This window comes from Amphiprion ocellaris, chromosome 18, assembly GCF_022539595.1.
Source record: "Amphiprion ocellaris isolate individual 3 ecotype Okinawa chromosome 18, ASM2253959v1, whole genome shotgun sequence".
In the NCBI taxonomy this organism is placed as follows: Eukaryota; Metazoa; Chordata; class Actinopteri; family Pomacentridae; genus Amphiprion; species Amphiprion ocellaris.
The window spans coordinates 27414399-27435477 of record NC_072783.1 but is presented as its reverse complement, the minus strand read 5'-3'; the positions used below and the strand labels follow the sequence as shown (position 1 = coordinate 27435477).

The following is a 21079-nucleotide window of genomic DNA, read 5'->3' as shown; positions in this document are numbered from 1 at the left end:
CAGAGAGGAGAGAGGACAGACAGCGGAGAGGTGAGACAGCGGAGAGGACAGATAGCAGAGAGGACAGACAGTAGAGAGGACAGACAGTAGAAAGAGTAGAGAGGAGAGACAGCAGAGAGAAGAGACAGTAGAGAGGAGAGACAGCAGAAAGGAGAGACAGAGAAGAGACAGATGAGAGGAGAGACAACAGAGAGGAGAGACAGAGAAGAGGAGAGACAGCAGAGAGGTGAGACAACAGGGATATCGGAGAAGAGAGACAGCAGAGAGTAAAGACAGAGGAGAAGGAGAGAAAGAGGAGAGAGAGGAGAAGAGGAGAGACGTAGAGAGGAGAGACAGAGGAGAAGAGGAGAGACGGCAGAGAGGAGAGACAGCAGAGAGGAGAGACAGGAGGAGAGAGGGAGAGACAGGAGAAAAAAGGAGAGACAGTAGAGAGGAGAGACAGGAGAAAAAAGGAGAGACAGTAGAGAGGAGAGACAGGAGAAGAGGAGAGAAAGAGGAGAGACAGAGGAGAAGAGGAGAGACAGCAGAGAGGAGAGACAGCAGAGAGGAGAGACAGAGAAGAGAGACAGAGGAGAGGAAAGAACAGAAAGGAGAGAGAGGAGAGACAGCAGAGAGGACAGACAGCGGAGAGGAGAGACAGCGGAGAGGACAGACAGCAGAGAGAAGAGGCAGCAGAGAGGAGAGACAGCAGAGAGGAGAGACAGTGGAGAGGTGAGACAGTGGAGAGGACAGACAGCAGAAACAGCAGGGAGGAGAGACAGAGAAGAGAGACAGGAGAGGAGAGACAGAGAAGAGAAACAGAGGAGAGGAGAGACAGAAGAGAGAGAGAGGGGAGACAGCAGAGAGGAGAGACAGCAGAGACAGCAGAGAGGACAGAGAGGAGAGAGGACAGACAGCGGAGAGGTGAGACAGCGGAGAGGACAGACAGCAGAGAGGACAGACAGCAGAGAGAGTAGAGAGAAGAGACAGCAGAGACAGCAGAGAGGAGAGACAGTAGAGAGGAGAAACAGCAGAAAGTAGAGACAAAGAAGAGAGACAGATGAGAGGAGAGACAACAGAGAGGAGAGACAGAGAAAAGGAGAGACAGCAGAGAGGAGAGACAGAGGAGAAGAGGAGAGACAGCAAAGAGGAGAGACAGCGGAGAGGACAGACAGCAGACAGAAGAGACAGCAGAGAGGAGAGACAGCAGAGAGAGTAGAGAGGAGAGACAGCAGAGAGGAGAGACAGTAGAGAGGAGAGACAGCAGAAAGGAGAGACAGAGAAGAGACAGATGAGAGGAGAGACAACAGAGAGGAGAGACAGAGAAGAGGAGAGACAGCAGAGAGGTGAGACAACAGGGACAGCGGAGAGGAGAGACAGCAGAGAGTAAAGACAGAGAAGAGACAGCAGAGAGGAGAGACAGGAGGAGACAGCAGAGAGGAGAGACAGAGGAGGAGGAGAGAAAGAGGAGAGAGAGGAGAAGAGGAGAGACGTAGAGCGGAGAGACAGAGGAGAAGAGGAGAGACAGCAGAGAGGAGAGACAGCAGAGAGGAGAGACAGAGGTTTAGAGGAGAGACAGCAGAGAGGAGAGACAGGAGAAGAGGAGAGACAGCAGAGAGGAGAGAGGGAGAGACAGGAGAAAAAAGGAGAGACAGTAGAGAGGAGAGACAGGAGAGAGGAGAGAGGACAGACAGCAGAGAGGAGAGAGGACAGACAGTGGAGAGGAGAGAGGCCAGACAGCGGAGAGGTGAGACAGTGGAGAGGACAGACAGCAGAGAGGACAGACAGCAGAGAGAGTAGAGAGGAGAGACAGCAGAGACAGCAGAGAGGAGAGACAGTAGAGAGGAGAGACAGGAGAGAGGAGAGAGGACAGACAGCAGAGAGGAGAGAGGACAGACAGTGGAGAGGTGAGACAGTGGAGAGGACAAACAGCAGAGAGTAGAGAGGAGAGACAGCAGAGACAGCAGAGAGGAGAGACAGTAGAGAGGAGAGACAGCAGAAAGTAGAGACAGAGAAGAGAGACAGATGAGAGGAGAGACAACAGAGAGGAGAGACAGAGAAAAGGAGAGACAGCAGAGAGGTGAGACAGCGGAAAGGACAGAGGAGAGACAGCAGAGAGAACAGACCGCAGAGAGGCGAGACAGTAGAGAGGAGAGACGACAGGGACAGTGGAGAGGAGAGACAGAGAAGAGGAGAGACAGCAGAGAGGAGAGACAGAGAAGAGGAGAGACAGCAGAGAGGAGAGACAGAGAAGAGAGACAGATGAGAGGAGAGACAGAGAAGAGGAGAGACAGCAGAGAGAAGAGACAACAGGGACAGCGGAGAGGAGAGACAGCAGAGAGGTGAGACAGCGGAAAGGACAGAGAGGAGAGACAGCAGAGAGGAGAGACAGCAGAGCGGAGTTGATGTCTGAGTGGATGCTGGTACACACTTCCTGACTTTTGCGGCACCGAGTCAGAGGTAAGGGAGAAACACACACCTATAGCGGGCCCCATGCCGACTATGGGGGATGGGCATGGTCGGCGTGGGGCCCGCTATAGGTGTGTGTTTCTCCCTTACCTCTGACTTGGTGCTGGTACACACCTTTACTGTCTAGTGGTCCCCATGGTGACTATATCATCCTCCACTCAGTAATGACATGGCAAAGCTGTGTTAAGTTGCTGTTAAGGAAAACTTAACATTTCCTGTTGGTATTCCTTCACAATAAAAGTGATCCATCAGGGAACAAGTGGGATACTTCAGTTATGAAGAAAGCAACAGGAAATGTGATGTTTATGACACTAACTTAGCAAAGCTTCATTACTGGTGCTTTACTTACGTTAAAATGGGTCTAGTTATGTAGTTTTTGGCCATTTTCTGTTGTTTAATCTGCAGATCAAGTTAAATATTGCAGGAGATCATAGTGCAGTGGGGATGAGCTGTTAGATGAAGAGATGCATTAAGCAGATTCACACAGAACGTGACCAGTATTTTCAACGCGTCAAACAGGACTTATTAAATGGCCATACATGGAGTGGAAAAACGAACAACTGGCCAAAAAGGCAGTACACAAAGCACCTCATTGTTTAAAACATTGCAAGAGGAAGGATTAATGCAAACATTTTCTGAAAATATGAGTGGAGATATACTTCAGCACAGAAGCTATACTTCTCCAGTTGTGCAAGACAGTCAAAGGTAAAAACCATAGCCATAACTTCAAAGTTAATGTGGCTTTTCATGTCAGTAAATGCATGATGTATGACTTGGTGTGGATGAAATTTATTAACCAGTCAATCTTTTTACCATGTCTGAATGCCCTTCTGCCAGTGGCATGTCAGGACTCTCCTTGTTTACATGATATTCATCTTGACTTACAGTGTAAACTGTTAAAGCTGGCCTATTGAAAATATAAACCTCTTGTGGTTCTTCTTCACCACACCATCACTTTGTTCATAATCCCCCAAATTAACAACAATACACTGCCATTCCCAGAATGATTGTTCTGTTTGTCTTTTGATTGAAGACCTGCTAACTATTGTGCAAACTAATTTTCTGGTTGCTTCATTTAAATCTCGCAATCAAATGGAGTACACCAGTACACTGCTTATTGTCTCTTTGGTAAAGGACATGTTCTACTATTTGCCATTTTCATATTTGTGGTTGGAGAAAAGATTTCTTACTTCTATAACCTTCATCAATATGCCCAGCTTGTGTGTCCATTTGTATTTTTAATAGACTAGTTGACTGCGTACTTGTTTTTAGTAAGTGTTTGATATGAAAGTGTCATTCTCCATTAGCGTAACCATTTCAATTCACTTCAATTCAGTTTTATTCATATAGCGCAAATTACAGGTCAAATTGTATCAAGACGCTTTACAGAAACCATATGCCTGAACCCCCAGAGCAGTCCTAATGGGGCAGTGGCAAGAAAAAACTCCCTTTTAACAGGGAAAAAAACCTTGAGCAGAACCCGGCTCTTTATGTGGGGGGACCCATCTGCTGCTGGCCGGACGGGTTGAGGGGGACAGAAGAGGTAGAGGAAGCGAGGTAGAGGGGTAGAGGGAGAGAGGGAGAGGTAGATGTAGAGAGGTAGATGTAGAGAGGTAGAGAGGTAGAGGGGTAGAGGTAGAGAGGGAGAGGTAGAGGTAGAGAGAGAGAGGTAGAGGTGGAGAGGTAGAGGTAGAGGAAGAGAGGCAGAGAGGGAGAGGAAAGGGGAGAAGGGGGGGAGGGGAACAAGGAACATATAACATACAGTTGGATACATGTATGAATAGCTAGATGATACATACAAGGTACAAGCTAGCATTGAAATTGATTCATAGTTTACTGTTATGATGTATGACTTTGGCATTAAATATACAACGTATATAGCTGGTAAATAAAATTCAAGCAGTGCATATGTGTGTGAGCGTATAATTTCAACTTCCATAACAAACCCACATTTGTGTTTAAGGAGCCTTTTTGAGAGGTCTGTAGTTGGTCATGTACTCTAGCTGTAATCAAGGTTAATTTTTACCAGAGCATTGTATTCAAAATCTGAAATGCTCTTCTTCCTGGTTGTCCTAATTGTCTGACATGCTCATACCCATAACATTATGACCCACACTCCTGTTTGAACAGCTAGGCCCTGTCCTTGTGGAGTTTGCTTCTGCTCAAGCTAAAGTAGCACATCTTGCCATTTCAAATAGATTTCTTCAGTTTGGCTCAGCATCCCAATCTAATGGAGTGAGTAAGATGCAGAGGTCCCACCACTATGTTCCATAATTAGACAATATTTTATAGGAACCAAAGACTTCACACCAGATTTCGGTAAACATTAGCAAAGTTACCATTGCAACCACAGCTGGCAGATGAAGGCTATGCTAGGTTGGTAGCAAAATTCAGAAACAACTCAAAAAATGTTCATGCTTCAGGGTTCCTTGCATAACGCTTACTGCACAGGAAAGGACAGGTAAATGCTACATGCAATTGAGGTTGGTAGCTGACTTGAAGTGAGCCAGAAGACCCTCATGCTAATGGTTAGAAATGTGATGCCCTCAAGTCCCTCCACTGCTGAAACAGCACACTGAAACACTGTTAGTGACTGATATCCTGGCATGGTTAATCAGATGATGATCAGCTGTGATAGAAATGAAGGATGGGACTGAGTCTGAGTCAGTCTGCAAACATATAGGAAATATGTGGGAAACAGGGCATAACTATGGCCTCCAACATCACATCAGACTAAGAAATTGGTCAAAAGGCAACAGAATCATTGCTGTTGTTCAGACAGTTACAAGTGTGACTCAAGCAGAGCCCTGTTAAAGTGGTACAGTTAATGAATCAGTGTAAAAGTTTAAAAATAAGTAAAGGAAAAGGCCAGGATATATCCAATTGCTTTTTTAAATCTCCCAGCTTAGTTTTTTGAGTGATTCACCTTTTCCTTTGACGTACTTTGATATACACTGTAGGTGACTATTGTTGACAGACAAGCAGTGACATTGTACAAATACTGAATACTCAGTCAGGGAGGAGAAGGGCACAGAGGGCAGATGTTCTGTTTACTGCGAATTCAGTTTGTAGATATTGATATTATGTATTCCCAAAGGAGACACAGAGACGGATGCAGGTTTAGAGTTAATTACAAAAACCAAAAACTATAACTGAGGGAAAGCAGAGCTTAGTAGGAGATGGGGAAGTGGGCAAAATCCAGGGAGGAAAACTGGGTCTAATGAAGGTAGCTTCATTACCTATATGGAATTCACATTCAAGATACAATAAGACACAAAACAATGACTGTGTCTTATGGATTTAATGAGTGTGGGTTTGAGGCTGGCATGTGCTGTCATGTGCAGCCATGTGCTGTTTGGTGGCTTCTCCTTGCAACATTGGGTGAAAACCCTGCTGAGGCCTACAAGGCAGAAAGCAACAGTTTGAGTACAAGGATTAATTGATTGGACTTCATTTATAACTGAATGCCTGTAGAAGTGGGTGTGGGGCATTGTTTTGATAATGCATAAATTGAAAAGTGTGACATGACTCACCTGTCTTTTGTCACTGCAGGTGTTCCAGCCAAAGAGTCCCCATGGGCTGGAACATCTTTTTAAAGGTTCCGGGAGGAACCAAGTGTAGGTGAGGAGAGGGTGAGAAGAAATCTCTTCAGGTGATAAAATAAATGTATTGCTTGATGAGGATGTTGGTAGTCGTTTTTCGGAAATGGATATCCAGTTTTAATGTTTGTTATTATAGTTAAAATTAAAGACATTGCGTTTTTGGGAAACTCTTGTGTTTGATTATTTTGGTTAACCCTTATGTTGGTAGGCCTGAGGGGCTGATTAGGGGGATGCCTATAAAAGACTGGCAGTTGAGTGAGAGCGAGGAGAGAGGAAAGGAGCGACACAACACACCAGTTAACCACCTTTGCTATTTGTGTTCTTTTAATGTGAATGTTGGTGAACAAATGCCAGGTTGACCTGCATCTTATCTCGCCTCAAGCCTCCTGTTTTATCCAACTGTAAAACAGTCATCCTAACACTGGGGTGTGATGGGGAAGCAGTCTGAGTGAGGATTTACAGAACTGGAGGTAATAGCAGGGCTACAAGCAGAAAGAAACACACGAGGAAAAGAAACTGAACAGATAGCATGAGTGGATTTACAATAAACTGGTGGAGAGCGGAGGGAGAGATTGGTCTTTAAACTGCAGGTGTTGGGAGTGGCAGTTAGTGAGGATGAGCTGCAGGTGTGTCAGGAGCATGTTAGCAGGCACTGTCAGCTGAAGATCAGGCATTAGCCAGGATGGACAACCAAGAGAACAGGCTTAGAAATAGACATCACTCATGTCAACTGATATAGGAACATGAGAGATGTTGGCCATAAACTGACATAAATAGCATTTTTGTGAGACAGTGTTCTGTTGTTGACCTTTAATCTTTCAGACATTTGTGTGTTTTGTCATCATTAACAAATTAATTTGACGTGATCTCATAAAACAAAGCCAAAAACATGTTTTGTTAGGTCACAGTGACCTTGACCTTTGACCATCAAAATCTACTCAGTTCATCCTTGAGTCTATGTCAACATTTATGCCAAATTTGAAAGAATTCTCTCAAGCCTTTCTTGAAATATCTGACTATTAGGAATGAGCCTGACCTTTGACCTTCAGTGTTATACCTTGGATACATGTCATCACTTAATAATTTTATCTCAGTTGGTTTTGTTTAACGCTTTGTCATAATTAATGTGAATTCTTGAGTCATAGACAAAAACATGTTTTGACATCATTTGACCTTTGACCTTCAAAATCGAATCAGTTAATGTCCAAGTCTAAGTGGATGTTTAAATTCTTGAGGTGTGGCATAAATGTGAAGAAATTCCCTCAGGACTTTCTTGAGGTATGACATTCACAGTTTGCCTTTAACTAGTACATTCATTATATTTGTAAAAAGGATTCATTGCAGTTCTTGTGAGCCAGGTTGCATCCTCTCTCCCATGTGAGTGACATGCTCACCCCTCATGTCACCTCAGCCAACAGCCAATAGGATGTTACGGCTATTGGTAGTGTATCTGACTGTAGTGGAGAGGAGACTGAAGCTGTGGGAGATACAGAGCTGCACAGAATATGCATGGAATGTGTTATATGTGAGGCAGTGCTCGATAAAGACGTCAAACTACAGTGGCATCTCCTCGTGTTTCTGACCGAACACATTGCAGTGGAACAGCACAACAACCATCCTAACATTGGATAGTGAGAAGATCCTAAAATCACTATGACAATATTTATATGAAAATATGTATTTATATTTACATATACATACTGCAAATAAAACGAATTGACTGCTATGACAGGATGCTATAGTGATTAAATTGATTCCTGAATTGATTTTAGGCAAAGTAATTCAATAACATTCGAGTTTAATCACTTGAAAATGCATAAATCTGTATGAAATATGAATTTTTTCTTCACACACACTTACACACACTCTCCGTTAATGGACCCCACGGATGCAAATTTACACACTGCAGTACCCACCAATGACCACTGGGGACGCTGTCCGACACACACTTTGTGTGAAGTCAGACTCCATGGGGTCCATTTTTTTTTTTCAAGAAAATTGCACCAGGCATGTCAGGAGGCCATTTTCTATTGATTGCAATGCTTGTGCCTGTGGGGCCCCGGTTTTGGGCCCCACGGGAAAAATTGGACCCCACGGCGTGAGTGATTTGTCAGGTTGTGGACCCCATCGAGATATAAATACAAACGCACACACACACACACACACACACACACACACACACACACACACACACACACACACACACACACACACACACACACACACACACACACACACACACACACACACACAAGCTTGCATGTGCAGAAGCCCACACACACAATCCTACCCGCCCACACACAGGTAGAAAGCATTGCCACATAATCCACTGGGTACTTGGACACTGTGCCTCACCATAAGGCGCCAGGGCTGCAACATATAGCTTCAGTCATTACTGATTATTTAGCACTTTATAGTTACAAGCCACTTTCACACATGACTGAGCAGCTTCATATGAAGCCTCCTATGTGGACAACCCAGTCCAAGGCTAATCTCATAACAAACACGGGCTGTTATAGGAGCATCAGAAGCAAGAAAAATGCTAGAAAAATGCACCATCTTTAACCTGTTACCCATATTTCACCCCCTCCTCCTGACTTCACCTCTGACTTTCTCCCCCTGGATTTCTGCTCTGTGTTGAAGGAGGCGACAGCTTGCCGTAAATTAAAGTAATCGGATGACTCTCTCTCTTGATAATCCGAGGCTGCTGTGAGGTAACCTGCTTCTGACGGGACCACATAGTGGAGCAAGAAGGCTCGGACTGTCTACTTGTTGAAAATAAATCCTTTGCAGCTTCCCATGATCACTTAGAAGACTTGGAAACCACGTGGATTTGACAGAAATGCAACTAAATTTAGATAAAAATCCGCATATCAAGGTAAGGATGGTGCAGGTTGCAGAGCAAAAGAGGTGAAGTTTAGGTATGATCGAACCTTGTATGGCTGCGATCAGGCAGCATCAGTGATAATCAACAGCTAGAGGGGTAAATTAAATTCAATAATGTGCACTGTCCCTACCAAATAAAGAAATAAATGAAAAAATAAATAAAGCCTGCGCATTGAATATAAATGCGCTGACTTGGATTCATGCAAGTCGACGCCAGTTTTCCTACAACCAGCAAAGCAATAATCACATGAGCCGGTTTCAGCACCACGGACAGCGACAAACTATCCAAAGTGCTGCTGTCCAGACTGAAATAATGAGTTTTTTCCTCCACACACGAGTAATTTGTGCCAAAAGGGGGGACGGGATGTGGATATGAGCTGAAAGAAAGATATGGAACGAATATAAAGGTGGCTTTGGGTCACTAAAGTGAGAAATGGAGATGTTTCAGTGAGGAAATAGAGCGACATTGTGCAACTCACCGCGTTATCCTCGTTGAAGCCATATGTTTTAACGAACAAATCTACTTTTCCACACACTGTTGCTGTCTCCGGGGCCGATGGAAGACACAGCCCGGGGTGGAAATCCACGAAATAACATCCACACAACTCATCCACCCGCTTAAAAAACAACAAAAAAGGACCGACCCCACTTTTTTGGGGGTTCTTTTAGGGGAGAAAGGAAGAGGGAAGGCAGGAAATTCCGCTGCCTTCAAGACGAGGAAGTCACCAAGAGGCAGAAAAAAAAAATCTCCCCTTGTCTTCTTTAGTTGGAGTCTCCAGTGTGGGACTTGCAAAGAGGAACTACGAGCTCTGTAGGAGAGTAACAGTATATGTGCTCTAGTGTTCCCCCCTCTTTGCTTTCTCAACCAGAGAGAGAGACGGAGAGGGAGGGAGGGGGGAGACAGAGGGAGAGAGAGAGAGGAAGAGGCGACGCAGAGTCAGAAAAAAGGAGGTTTTGTCTCAAGGTAGCTGCGCATTTACCGCAGGAGGAGCGAGCAGCAGAGATCGGTGCCCGCAGACTATGTCGGTGCCCCGTAATCTAATTATGTCCACGGCAAAAAGGCGCACGGATTACCGGCTGGCTGCTCCGCTCTGTTGCGCTCCTGCTCTGGTCTTTGCGCCCCATGGCGGAGAGGCAACGCACAGGAGCACCGTGTTATCAAATTTTTTTTAACTCTTCAGTGTCCCCCCCCCACACTTACAAAACTAAAATAAAATCAAACTGTCTTTTCTTTGCGTAAAAGATCAGAATGCACAATGACAAATGGCACAAAGGGGTATTTTCTATGCAGTTGTGGCCAGGATTCTGCTACAAGTGCACCATTCAGCTGCAGAAAGGTGCACGGCCAGGTGAATTTTAATTGTCAAAGAAGCCAGTGTGCAGTTAATACTCGGATTTCATGCTTCTTTGGAGCTGCAAAGTATCCCCCCTATTTATTTGGGATTAACTGCTCATGCGAGCTCCTCGCAATATTTTCAAGACCATCAGCCTCTTTGCCAGAAACCTGATACGTCTCCTCATACTTCTCCCTTTAACTGCCAAAAGTGGACATGAGACTGAGATACTTCAGGTATCTTAATGGCAGCACTTTAAAATAGTAACCCTGTAATACATTTAGGAACCTAAAGCTCTAATGAATAAAAGGGGGGAGATTATAAATGGGCTATAAAAACCTGCAGTGGTGGTGGCTGTTAGAGGTTTACTGTGATGTGGGATGTGTGAGAAGCTAAAAGGTCAGTGGATTCACATGAGAGTGAAGACTGTCCAGGGGTGGGAGTCTGGAGGAAATCCCAGCTGTCAATGGTGAAAGAGGAACTCTGATCTTTAAAACAGCCAGCGACAAAAAAGAATGTAAAATTTATAGCCTCAATCATGTAAAATAAAGTGCAGATCAGCTAAATGTACTTGAAAATTCAGAATTCTAAATATTCATTATGCAGACATTACATGGTGCCAGAATTCTAGATATAGGAGCTTATTTTGTAGTGCTTGGGGTAATTCTAACTATCAGTCTATGTAATTGTGGTCTAACTTAAGGCAAAAACGCACTATTTATTATGAAATTATCATATATTTAATGTGTAAAATCATACAATGTAAATATTCAGTAAAAGTGAATAAAATGCAGTAAAGCACTGCATTTCTTTAACACAGCCAGACTATGATGTACAGGTGTGAAGAGGTCAAGACTGATGCAGCAGAATCAGAGATGCATCTTTTATATTCCATGCATTCCTCTTTGTCAAAACCTGCCAGTTAGTTTACCCATAATGCAACTTGGCCACCCACAGTTTGGTCACAGATTCACATGTATTATACTACTAGCAGCTGATGCAGAACATAGAATATATATACAATTTATAGTCCTTTGCAGACATGGAATATTTAACATTTCTGCTTTGCAACTCTGTTAAAGTGACGGCATTCTATCATTCGGACATCAGTTGCCTTAATGTTATTGTTCTTCACAGACTGGACTGACTAGACAGCGCATTGAGATGTTATACATAATAATGTACAAACAAACAAAAGGCCGAACCTAAATCTGCTGTGTAACAAATAATCTGGCTAAAGCTGATACATGTGGCTGTTTCATTTGCCTGATGAAGAAGAAAGAAAAGTACACAAAGTGACTTATCATTAGATTCTGAACAAAGCTGTCTCCATGTCAGCAATATTTGATAATAACAGCTAATTAATGAAGCTGCTTCTGTTGTTCCACATGAATAAATATGCAGAACTGGGTTTCCTTGAGAGACGGTTATATGAGTCCAGTTTGAATCAACACGTATGCAATAAACTCAGAGGAAAGACTCCTAAAACTAGCTGGAAGCACAACGTTTTTATCTAGTAATGCGATGGCAGGCAGTTCAGACTTATGCAACGCTGAAAATAAAGTCCATCCTAGAAAGACTGTGACATTTATGGATAAATTAGCGTGATGCTCATTCAAACATGAGTTCTGCTGCCGTGGGATTAACGTAAAGGAGCGTCTGAAAGGGGCTTAAGGTGCAGCCTAAAGCTACTAGCTCCAAGCAGAGGTGAGGAGAAAAGCTGCAAAGGTCTTGTAATCTTATTTCTTCACCCAGACCCTCACTTTTTTTCCCCTCCACTTTCAAACTTGCAGTCTCCAGCCTCACCCCTTGAAGCATTTTGTGCAGCTCACTCTAGAGCCATAAACGGCTTCATGCAGCTTTTTTCCACATGTGCTTCCCAGGACCTGTAAACACACTTTTATGGTTAAAATTTGTGGAGCTCACCTTTAATTACAACGCCTGAGTAAACACATTCACTTTCCACTGCAGGCTGTAGAACTTTTAAGAGCCAGTGAGGGTAACAGCATCCATAAACTACCACACCTAGTACTACATTTTTGGAATAATTATTCTGGATAAAAATGTTTGTAACTTCCTTAACAATATTACATAACATTAAGCATTTCAACAAATAAGTTTTAAGTTGGAGTCAGTCTATTTGCACAGGGGGAAATGCAGCACACACGCTGGGTAAAGAAGCTTCACAGCTTGCGCCTTTTAAAAATAATTACTTTGAATATGCAGATTTAAGAGAACAAAGCTGAGCTCCTGCAAAAATATCTGTAAACACTTAATAATGCATCTTCTTTGTGATTTAATCAATCTGTAAAGTCTCTGTAGAAAACTTTTTCAGTCCCCCGCTCAGCAGTTTCCAACATCCTTCTGTGAGCGTTTGTTTTTTTTACTCAGCCTGCTGATCTGTTTACTGTTTGTTTTTGAAAAGAGATTACTTTCTAGGCAATTGCAAAGGGTTATTTATTTCATGAGTCATTCTACTATCCCAAACTACACACTGGCACTTATAAAAGGAAACATAACAATGTAGCAGCAGAAATAAGCTACAAGACAACAAGAACGCGTAACACTGACTTAATTTACTCAAGTGTGGTAGCTCATCTGGTTGGGAAAATATAGTAATTTAAAGGAAAGGGATCTTAAATTGAGCAATCCTCTTCCCCTTTTGTTACAACCATGTAATCTTCCTTTAGTGAAAAATCTATTTGATTGTATAAATCTGAAGTATTTAGGGTTTAGGGTTAACTGTGAGCAAACTGTAAACAAAAAAAAATACAAATGACACCTTGTGTAAGACAAATCTAGCTGCAGTAAGAATTTAAACTAATTACAATTGGCTATTCCTGTCAACAAATAACTTTAATGTATCTTTCTTAAATCTTCATCCTCATTTACTCAGCAATCTGGAAGAGTAAAGACAAAAGCTTAAGTTAGGTTTGTGTTTTATGTTCAATATAAAAGTCGAATGTTGTTGCTCCAGGCTTGGAACCAACTTGATCTGGTTTAAGGAGGCTACATTTGTGACACAATGCTGCTGCCTCTTCTCATTTTTAATGGTTTCACCTGCATATAGGAAAAAGAAAAAAGGACAATCTCATTACTACAAATTCAAAATGTATTTCAAAGTGCTGTGCAGGAGGCGTGCAGCAATCCATTGTACCTACAACAGAGCAGCTCAACCACAACTGATCTGATTCATTGCTTCATATTTTGCTAACAAAACTACGTGATAGGAAGAGTGATAGCCACAATACAGCCATCTGCTCAATTATGTTACGGTGCATCCAGTAATTACTTCTATTTTTTTTTAATTTGATGTCAAAGTCCAGTTATGATAGATGCGACCGACCTGATTGTGCTCCTGTGCAACTGACCGACTGTCCATCTGCCCTGCAGGATTACAGTATAGTGACTGTATCTGTACACAGTCACTGATCCACCATCCAACAATGACTGCAGCAGCTCGGAGGGAAAGGATTCCCAAACGACATTCAAAAAAACTGATCAAGTCAATGATAAACAGTCAGAGTTGGAATCTGATGACATAATTAAGAGACTGAAATTACTACCAGTAAAAGGGGGGTTTCCAGGCAGGGAGCCAGGCCAATTATAGCCCCTATACCACTGTGATCTTACCTGTGTGTCCATCTGCTCTGCTCTGCTCTGCGGGATTACACCAAATCCTATTGAGCTCAGGGGACGGCAGCCAAGATCAGCAGGCCCGAACCAATCATGACAAACCAGCAGCACGAGAGAACTTTAAAAGCACAAGATGGATTAAAAAAAAAAAAACAGGAATTATCATTCAGAGATTATTAATGCTTATCTGAGTCGGTACAATTAGTAGATGTCATGCTGAATATGTGATAACACCATTATGGAACTAAAGGGGTGGTGCAGCAAAGCAGGAGAGCCAGCTGGATAAAGATACCATCACATAGCTGATTATATATTACTGATCCAGAAAGGTGAAATTCTGTTTCCACTTGTTAGTCTCTGGAAAGCAAAGTCGCTGTAGCGTAGAATTACAAACAGATAGAAAGATGTAACTTATAAATTCATCCGGGAAAAAAAGCTGGTTCTTAATTTAATCCTGTGCTCTTTTAATATATTTACACAGATTTATCACTTTCAGAATATCAGCCTTTTTTTCCTCAGAAAAAACATTTTATTCAGTCTGTTGGGTCAAATTTTTACTTATTCATATTACTTTAAATTAATGTGACATGACAGTAACTTAATTTGTGGATGTGCTATCGTCTGCACTAATACTAATGCAAGTCAAAGGTTAAAAATAACGTGAACACTGAAAAATCTTTCAATCAGTTCCAATTAAACTTTCTGTCACTTCTGCCTCTTGGTTGTAGAGTGCACTTAAAGGCACCCAGTGGAGGATTTGACCACCGGCAGCACTGTCTCCCCCTTTTGTTTGGACTGTGCACAAATACGAGACAACTACAGAGAGTGAATACAAATTTGGCAGATCAACAGTTTGATGTAATAACTCACAAAGACACATACTGATGTTGCTGCAAAGGCAATGAAGAAGAAGGAAGGCTGGATAGAAACAATGTTTGATTTAAAATATCAAGAAAATGGCCTTAAAAGTTTGGTGTGGCAAGAAACACGACAAACACTTAAATGTCTTTGGTGAGTATTTACGGCACAGACACCCACATTTAAGGCTTCGGAACTAAAAAATAGTCTGAAAAGGGATTTTGTTGTTCGTCGGTTTAAATTTGTGCATATTCCGTTTTGGGATGTTGCAAAATTGTGCATATTGGGGTGAGTAGCAGAAGCTCCGAAGCTTTTCCAAATAATATGGTTGGGTAGAAGTAACTAATCCTAGGACTGATTTGTGTTTAATTTCACAAAAGTGTTTGGAATGATTCATGTAAATGAGGCCCTCATGTTCTATGTGGGTGTTCAGGGCAAGAGGTATCATGACCCAAAGTAATAGCAGCCCCAATTCAAAGAATAATTATTGAATATCATTATTTCTTCTTAGCCGAACCTCTGATGAACCATTTAAAACCCCTGTAAGAAAAGAACACTGAAAAATGGAAAAGACTGAACTGTACAGCGCTTAATTGTGAAGTTGAGACTGTTCAGTTGTCTTTTTTTTATGAATTTTGTGTGCCAAGACTCCATTAGCACGACCTCTTACCCTAATACTATGCTGATATACAAACAAGAGTACATTGGCTTCAGTGGTTCTCTTAATTCTCTGCAACTCAGATGATTTTCTGATGTACAACAGAGAACCACCACCAACACACGCCTCTGCAGTGACCATTTTATGCCCAATACTTTTAGAAACTTCATCACACACAAGTGAGATTCATGAATAATCAATTACTGGTGAATCTGTCTCTCTGGTACTCATTCCTCCCATCACACCTACATCTGGTGGAGTCATGAGCAGCACATGTTCGGTTGGTTTATTACAGGAGAAGTAGCTTAGCTCACAAATATTCACTCTGTACAGTCTGCGTTCATGATTTGGTGTGTTCAGGGTTCATTTGAGTTATTATGAATGCTCTCAACCGGTGCCTTCAGTGGACACACCCCCACCATTTCAGAGTACAGAATATCGCAGATTTGTTTCATAAACTTGAAACCTAATTTTATACACTTGCCAATATTTTTTAAAAATCATTCAAATTTGGCTGTGGTTAATAACGACTTTCTTGGTGACAAACGCAGAACACATTTATGACGACTTTACATGGATTTTAAAAGACTAACATTGAATGTCTGTAAAAAAAAACCAGAGGAAACAAAATCCATCATAGCTTTTAAAACTTAAAAATGTGAAGCAATAGCAGCAGATGCTAAGACAGAAAGAGAGGAATGAACGCAGTGAAATGAGGGAGAAGCAGAGGAAATGGCAAACGGAAGATCAACATAAAAGAACACTATATTTATTCTGCCTGCCACCACTAAATCCATCTAGTGCTGGAGCTCTTCCTAGTTCATTTGGTACAGCAGATGTTAATAGCTTAACAGGGCTAGGCAGTAAGTGTTTAATTAGGTCTGGAGGAAAATGATTTATTAAACACATCTGGGCCCATAAAATAACACTCTCCGGACTCTGTCCTTTATGGCTCCCTCGCTGGATTCCCTCCCAGCCCTGAAAATCTAACTGTCTGGTGCAGCTTGAGCTTTTCACAAACTGAATCTCTTATAAATACTGTCTGTGTCCTGGAGTGATGTCATATCGTCAGAAGGGAGCAGCGAACAACAGCACCTAGTGGGCGGAGAGGCCCAGCGGGAGGTGTGTCAGCAACGATCAAGCAATGCAGTACAGTTTTAGTGTCGAGGATTACTGGGATTTGTGCATGTCGCCTGCCTGCTCAGACCACATCAAAGCCACATGGCGCTAGGTGCAGCTCCGCTCTGGCCTTTCAGGGATGATAGCACTGACTTTGATATTTCCCCTCACACAGGAGGAAAGAAGACACACCTTTTCATCCCACACTATATGTGGCTGCTGTGAGAGTGGATGAACTGAGCCTGGAGGGTGATGTGTGGTCAATTAGTTTATACATTATCACAGGCTGACAAGTGGCCACCTTTCTCCCAGCGCTTACAACTCCTGTTTGCCTGATTTCCACGAGCTGTTTCCCACACTGGGCGATGAGTTGCTCCTGGACAGGGGAGGCTACATGTTGAATTCAGTTTTAGGCGCCGTGTATTTGTTGTTGTAGCTATTTTTGCAGTTCCAGGACAAGGATATTAGGTTTTTGCTAGACTTTATTGGCTCTTTTATTTGCACTACAAAGCTGTCATACTGCCATGGCACACAGTGTTTTTTAGACCAGAGAGGAATGCAGGTAATTTGATTGGCTGTGGCTAACAGCAGCTGCTGCACTCCTGCTGATTTTTTTTTGCTAAAATATGTTGTGACCTGTGTCATCATGCTATTCTCGCTTTGCACGTAGCAGTGGTGAAACAGTCCACTCAGGTGTCATCATACAATTGTTTGACATTTGCCAATTAATAGAAAAAATTGCGTTTTCTTTGGCTATGTTCTCAAAACAATGTCTGTCCAAACCTTTATTTTAAACCGTTCTGTCCTTCTTATGACATTTAACCATCTGCCTTTTTACTGCCTATTGTGTTTCTTTAACTTTAACATGTTAGTCAGAAAGTTATAGAAAATAGTAAGTAAACTTTATTGCTAAAAGTTAACTGTAGTGTTCTATATGCTGTATTTGTAGTCCTTCAGGTTCAACCTTTGCACCACTGACAGGTAAAATGAATAACAATGACACCTGAGAAAGAGTGGAATACATTAGACATGTGAACAGACAGTTTGTGAAGTTGAGATATTAGAAGCAGGATAGATATGCAATCCCAAAGATCTAAATACCTTTTCCTAGGGCCAAATGGTGACAGCCAGACGACTGGGTCTGAGCATCTCCACAACTGCAGGTCTTGTGGGTTGTTCACTCTGTGCAGTAATTAGTCACCACCAAGCAAGGACAACCTGTGAACCGACATAGAGTCATGGGTGTCCACGACTTATTGATGTGAGTAGGGAGTGAAGGCTGACCTGTGAGGTCTGATCAATCAGAAAAAGCTACTGGAGCACAAATTACTGAAAACCTTGATGTTATCTAAGATAGAAAAGTGTCAGAACACACAGTACATTGCACCGTGTGCCCATACTGACCTCTGTCCTTCACTCCCAGTACAATGGACACAGGAGCGTCAGACCTGGACCATGGATCAACGAGAGGAGGAGGCCTGGTGTGGCTAATCATGGTTTCTTTGTTGATTCATTCTTCCCATAGCGTATAAGATGCACTATGGGAAGAATGCAAACCGGAGGCAGCGTGACGCTTTTGTGGCTGTTATTTTGACACAACCACAAAGGTAAACATTTCTATAGACGACATACATCCCTTCATGACCTTCACTGATTGCAGTGCCGTCTTTCAGCAGGACAATGCGCCCTGCAACACAACAAAAATTGTTCAGAAATGGATTGAGCAACATCACAAAAAATTCAAGGTGTTGACTCAGATTGAATGTATGTGGGATGTGCTGGAAAAAAAGTAAATCTCAGAGGCTCCATCTTGCAACCTCCAGGACTTAAAGGATCTGATGCTCACGTTTTGGTGCTTGATGCCACAGACACCTTCAGTGGTCTGCGGAGTGCGCGTCTCAACAGGTCAGAGCTGTTTCTGCAACACAAATAAGACAATGTTTGGCAGGTAATAATAATGTAGTGGTTGATCATTGTACTTCTGCTGCAGTTGGGGAAACAGACATAAGAAACCACCTCATGACTGCAAAATTTCTTTTTAAATGATCAACATTCTTACCCTGATTCTAGTCTGATGATATCACCAACGTCCCAGTGATGTATTGCAGTAGTTATCTGAGCTGTTTTCCATGATAAAATTAAACTGAAGCCTTCTATTTAACAGGAATCTGTATCATAACTGGTTTGCTTCACCGCCTGCGACAGCATCAGCTTAGCTTAGCAGTACTGCAAATAATTCAATTAAAACTGGCAAAACTGTCATCAGGGTGCACCTTGTAAGTCTACTGTTCTTCTGTTTAATTCATGTGTATGAAGAAGAAGAAAAAAAAAACTGACATTCAAACTGTACTCTACAAGCTGTCAGGCAATTCACTTACTTCTCTAAATGCCTTATGTCTGACATTCTTTTTTTCTGATATGACACACACAAACTGAAGTATTTTGAAAAAATCCTCAAATGAGCTCCTTTTAAAGGGAAACCATTCATCTGTAAATGATGTTGTTAAAATGATAGAACTGTTATGCCATATTTATGTATAGTCTGAATGATATACAAGGAAATATGCAAAAAAATAACAATGAAAACAAGTGAGGCTTAAACGTGTGATTTTAAGTGTTTTCCAATCAAAAAACTGCACCTCACAGTCAGCCAGATTCCTCTCTATCTCTGATACAAAACAAAAGGTAACATACCATGAGGTAGGCTAAGTTTAACTTTAGCCAAAAGCAGATCTTCTTCGCTGGAAAAAAGTTCGTCCAGGCAGATTTAACAAAACCACTGCAGACGTTAGGCCTCAGGCTATCTGTTTAAATGTGAGCAGGGTATTGACCTTTAGAATGGGCCCATGTGAATATTACATACAGTTAGATCTTTGTCCCTCATAAAACAAAATACAGCCCATTCTTCACTAAGGTAATGTTAATTTTGCCAGGGGCTGTCTGTCCTCTCCTGTGAATGAAAACCTGAGCTAAACAGTGCAGATTTAACAACACTACTTTGGAAAGTAGTCTGCAGGCAAGCTGGGGAACCACCTTAGAAGTGAGCATGTAAGCACCACTCAAGCATTCAGTTCGTTCAATTCATTCAATCCATGGCAACTTTGACCTCCATTTGGCACTTCGGTCCTCAGAACCAGCTGTCAGTCAGCAGCACAGAAGAGCTGAGAGCAGAGAACCTGGACAAAGTTTCTTTATCAGGTTGACTGACAGCACAATAAGTAGATAAAAGCAGCTTAAACAGCTGCTTGAGATTCTGGTTCACTAAGCGCTCCAGAGGTTCACAATTTCAAGCACTAAAAAAATGCCACAGGCCACAGGGAGACGCATGTGTGATGCAAGTGTCTCTAGGCTGCCTCTTTCTTTACTTTCCTGGAGATAAGTTAACCCTATGGCTAAAACACTATTTTAAAAGGGCTGATCAAAAACATTCCAGGACTGACCAGGGTGCATGTAAACTGAGCGCATATGCAACATGTCCAAGCAGTAACTGTCATAAGTCATGCAGTAATTTCTCTACGGATCTCAAACTTGAGCAGAAAAGACTTCGCATCTTGTGTCTGTCATGAACTAGCGACGAGCCAACCTTCATGTCAAGGATCATCACTGGTGATGAAAGGTGAGTGTGCAGTTAAACCTGAGAGAAGACACAGCAGGTTTCAAAGTAGAAGAGCCTGCAGTTTCCAAAACCGGACAACCGTAATGATTTCCCCAGGGTCGGACTGTCAGGGCAGAGTTTTACTGTAACACCCTGAGGTGTTTGAGGGAGAACCTTTGGTGCAAAAGATGGCATGTGGGCACTTCATTGTGCTGTTTGGCCACAGCACAGTGATAATGCATTGTTTTTGTAACCACAGCAATGCAATTGTTGCTACCCACCTGTGCTACATCCAAAATTTGGCTCCCTGTGATGACTTCTTCCTCCCTAAAATTAGATAGAGAGATTTTAGAGATTCAAGTCTAATCACAGATGGTGCTTGACATATTACATAAAAATAAGTGTAACGCATGTCCCACTGTTCATAGCATGGTGTCATGTGACATTCTAAATCATTACAGTTACTACTCACGTGTTTCATGTGTGTTCTTTGCACATGTACTGTCTTCAAACTTTGTGATCAGCACTCGTAGACATTAACTATTAAGCTAAGTGAAAGTAAAAGGTTGCATTGGTCGTCTAAGGCATAATACTGTGATACAGTGTACAGTGAAATAAAAAGAAATACAAATGGCCCATCTAGTTTTAAACAGCAAAATTACAGCTGTGTATGTCAACTCATTCAGAACCTAGAGGTTCATATTACTGCTACCTCGCAATATACCATGTATTCTACTATACACAGCCATTCTGACACATGAAAAAACAACTAAAGCACATGTACAGTAGATAATCAGAGGTTGAAATCTCCAAAGTGCATGCAAGTGCTTCCTCAAGCACTGTGCAAAGCAGACCATCCTGCTGAGAGCAGCTGCCATCCTGACTGAAAGATATTCATTTATATTGGCTTCACTGCACAGTTTGACACATGGTCTAAAAGCTG

General features: G+C 42.3%; 1 protein-coding gene across 5 annotated transcripts in view; it reads right to left on the bottom strand.

Moving 5' to 3' along the window:
• pcdh15b (protocadherin-related 15b) overlaps positions 1 to 18458 on the bottom strand; it is a 221237-nt gene extending 202779 nt beyond the window's left edge. For 2 of the 5 annotated variants that reach the window (XM_055004448.1, XM_055004450.1), the window contains exon 1: positions 9416 to 10033. The gene's annotated coding sequence lies outside the window, so the exon portion shown is untranslated. Of the gene's footprint in view, positions 1 to 9415; positions 10034 to 13903; positions 14025 to 17642; positions 17760 to 17945; positions 18229 to 18387 lie in introns of those variants that run through there. The other 3 variants (XM_035951921.2, XM_055004451.1, XM_055004449.1) reach the window with 2 other exon arrangements.
• Positions 18459 to 21079: the final 2621 nt, after the last annotated feature.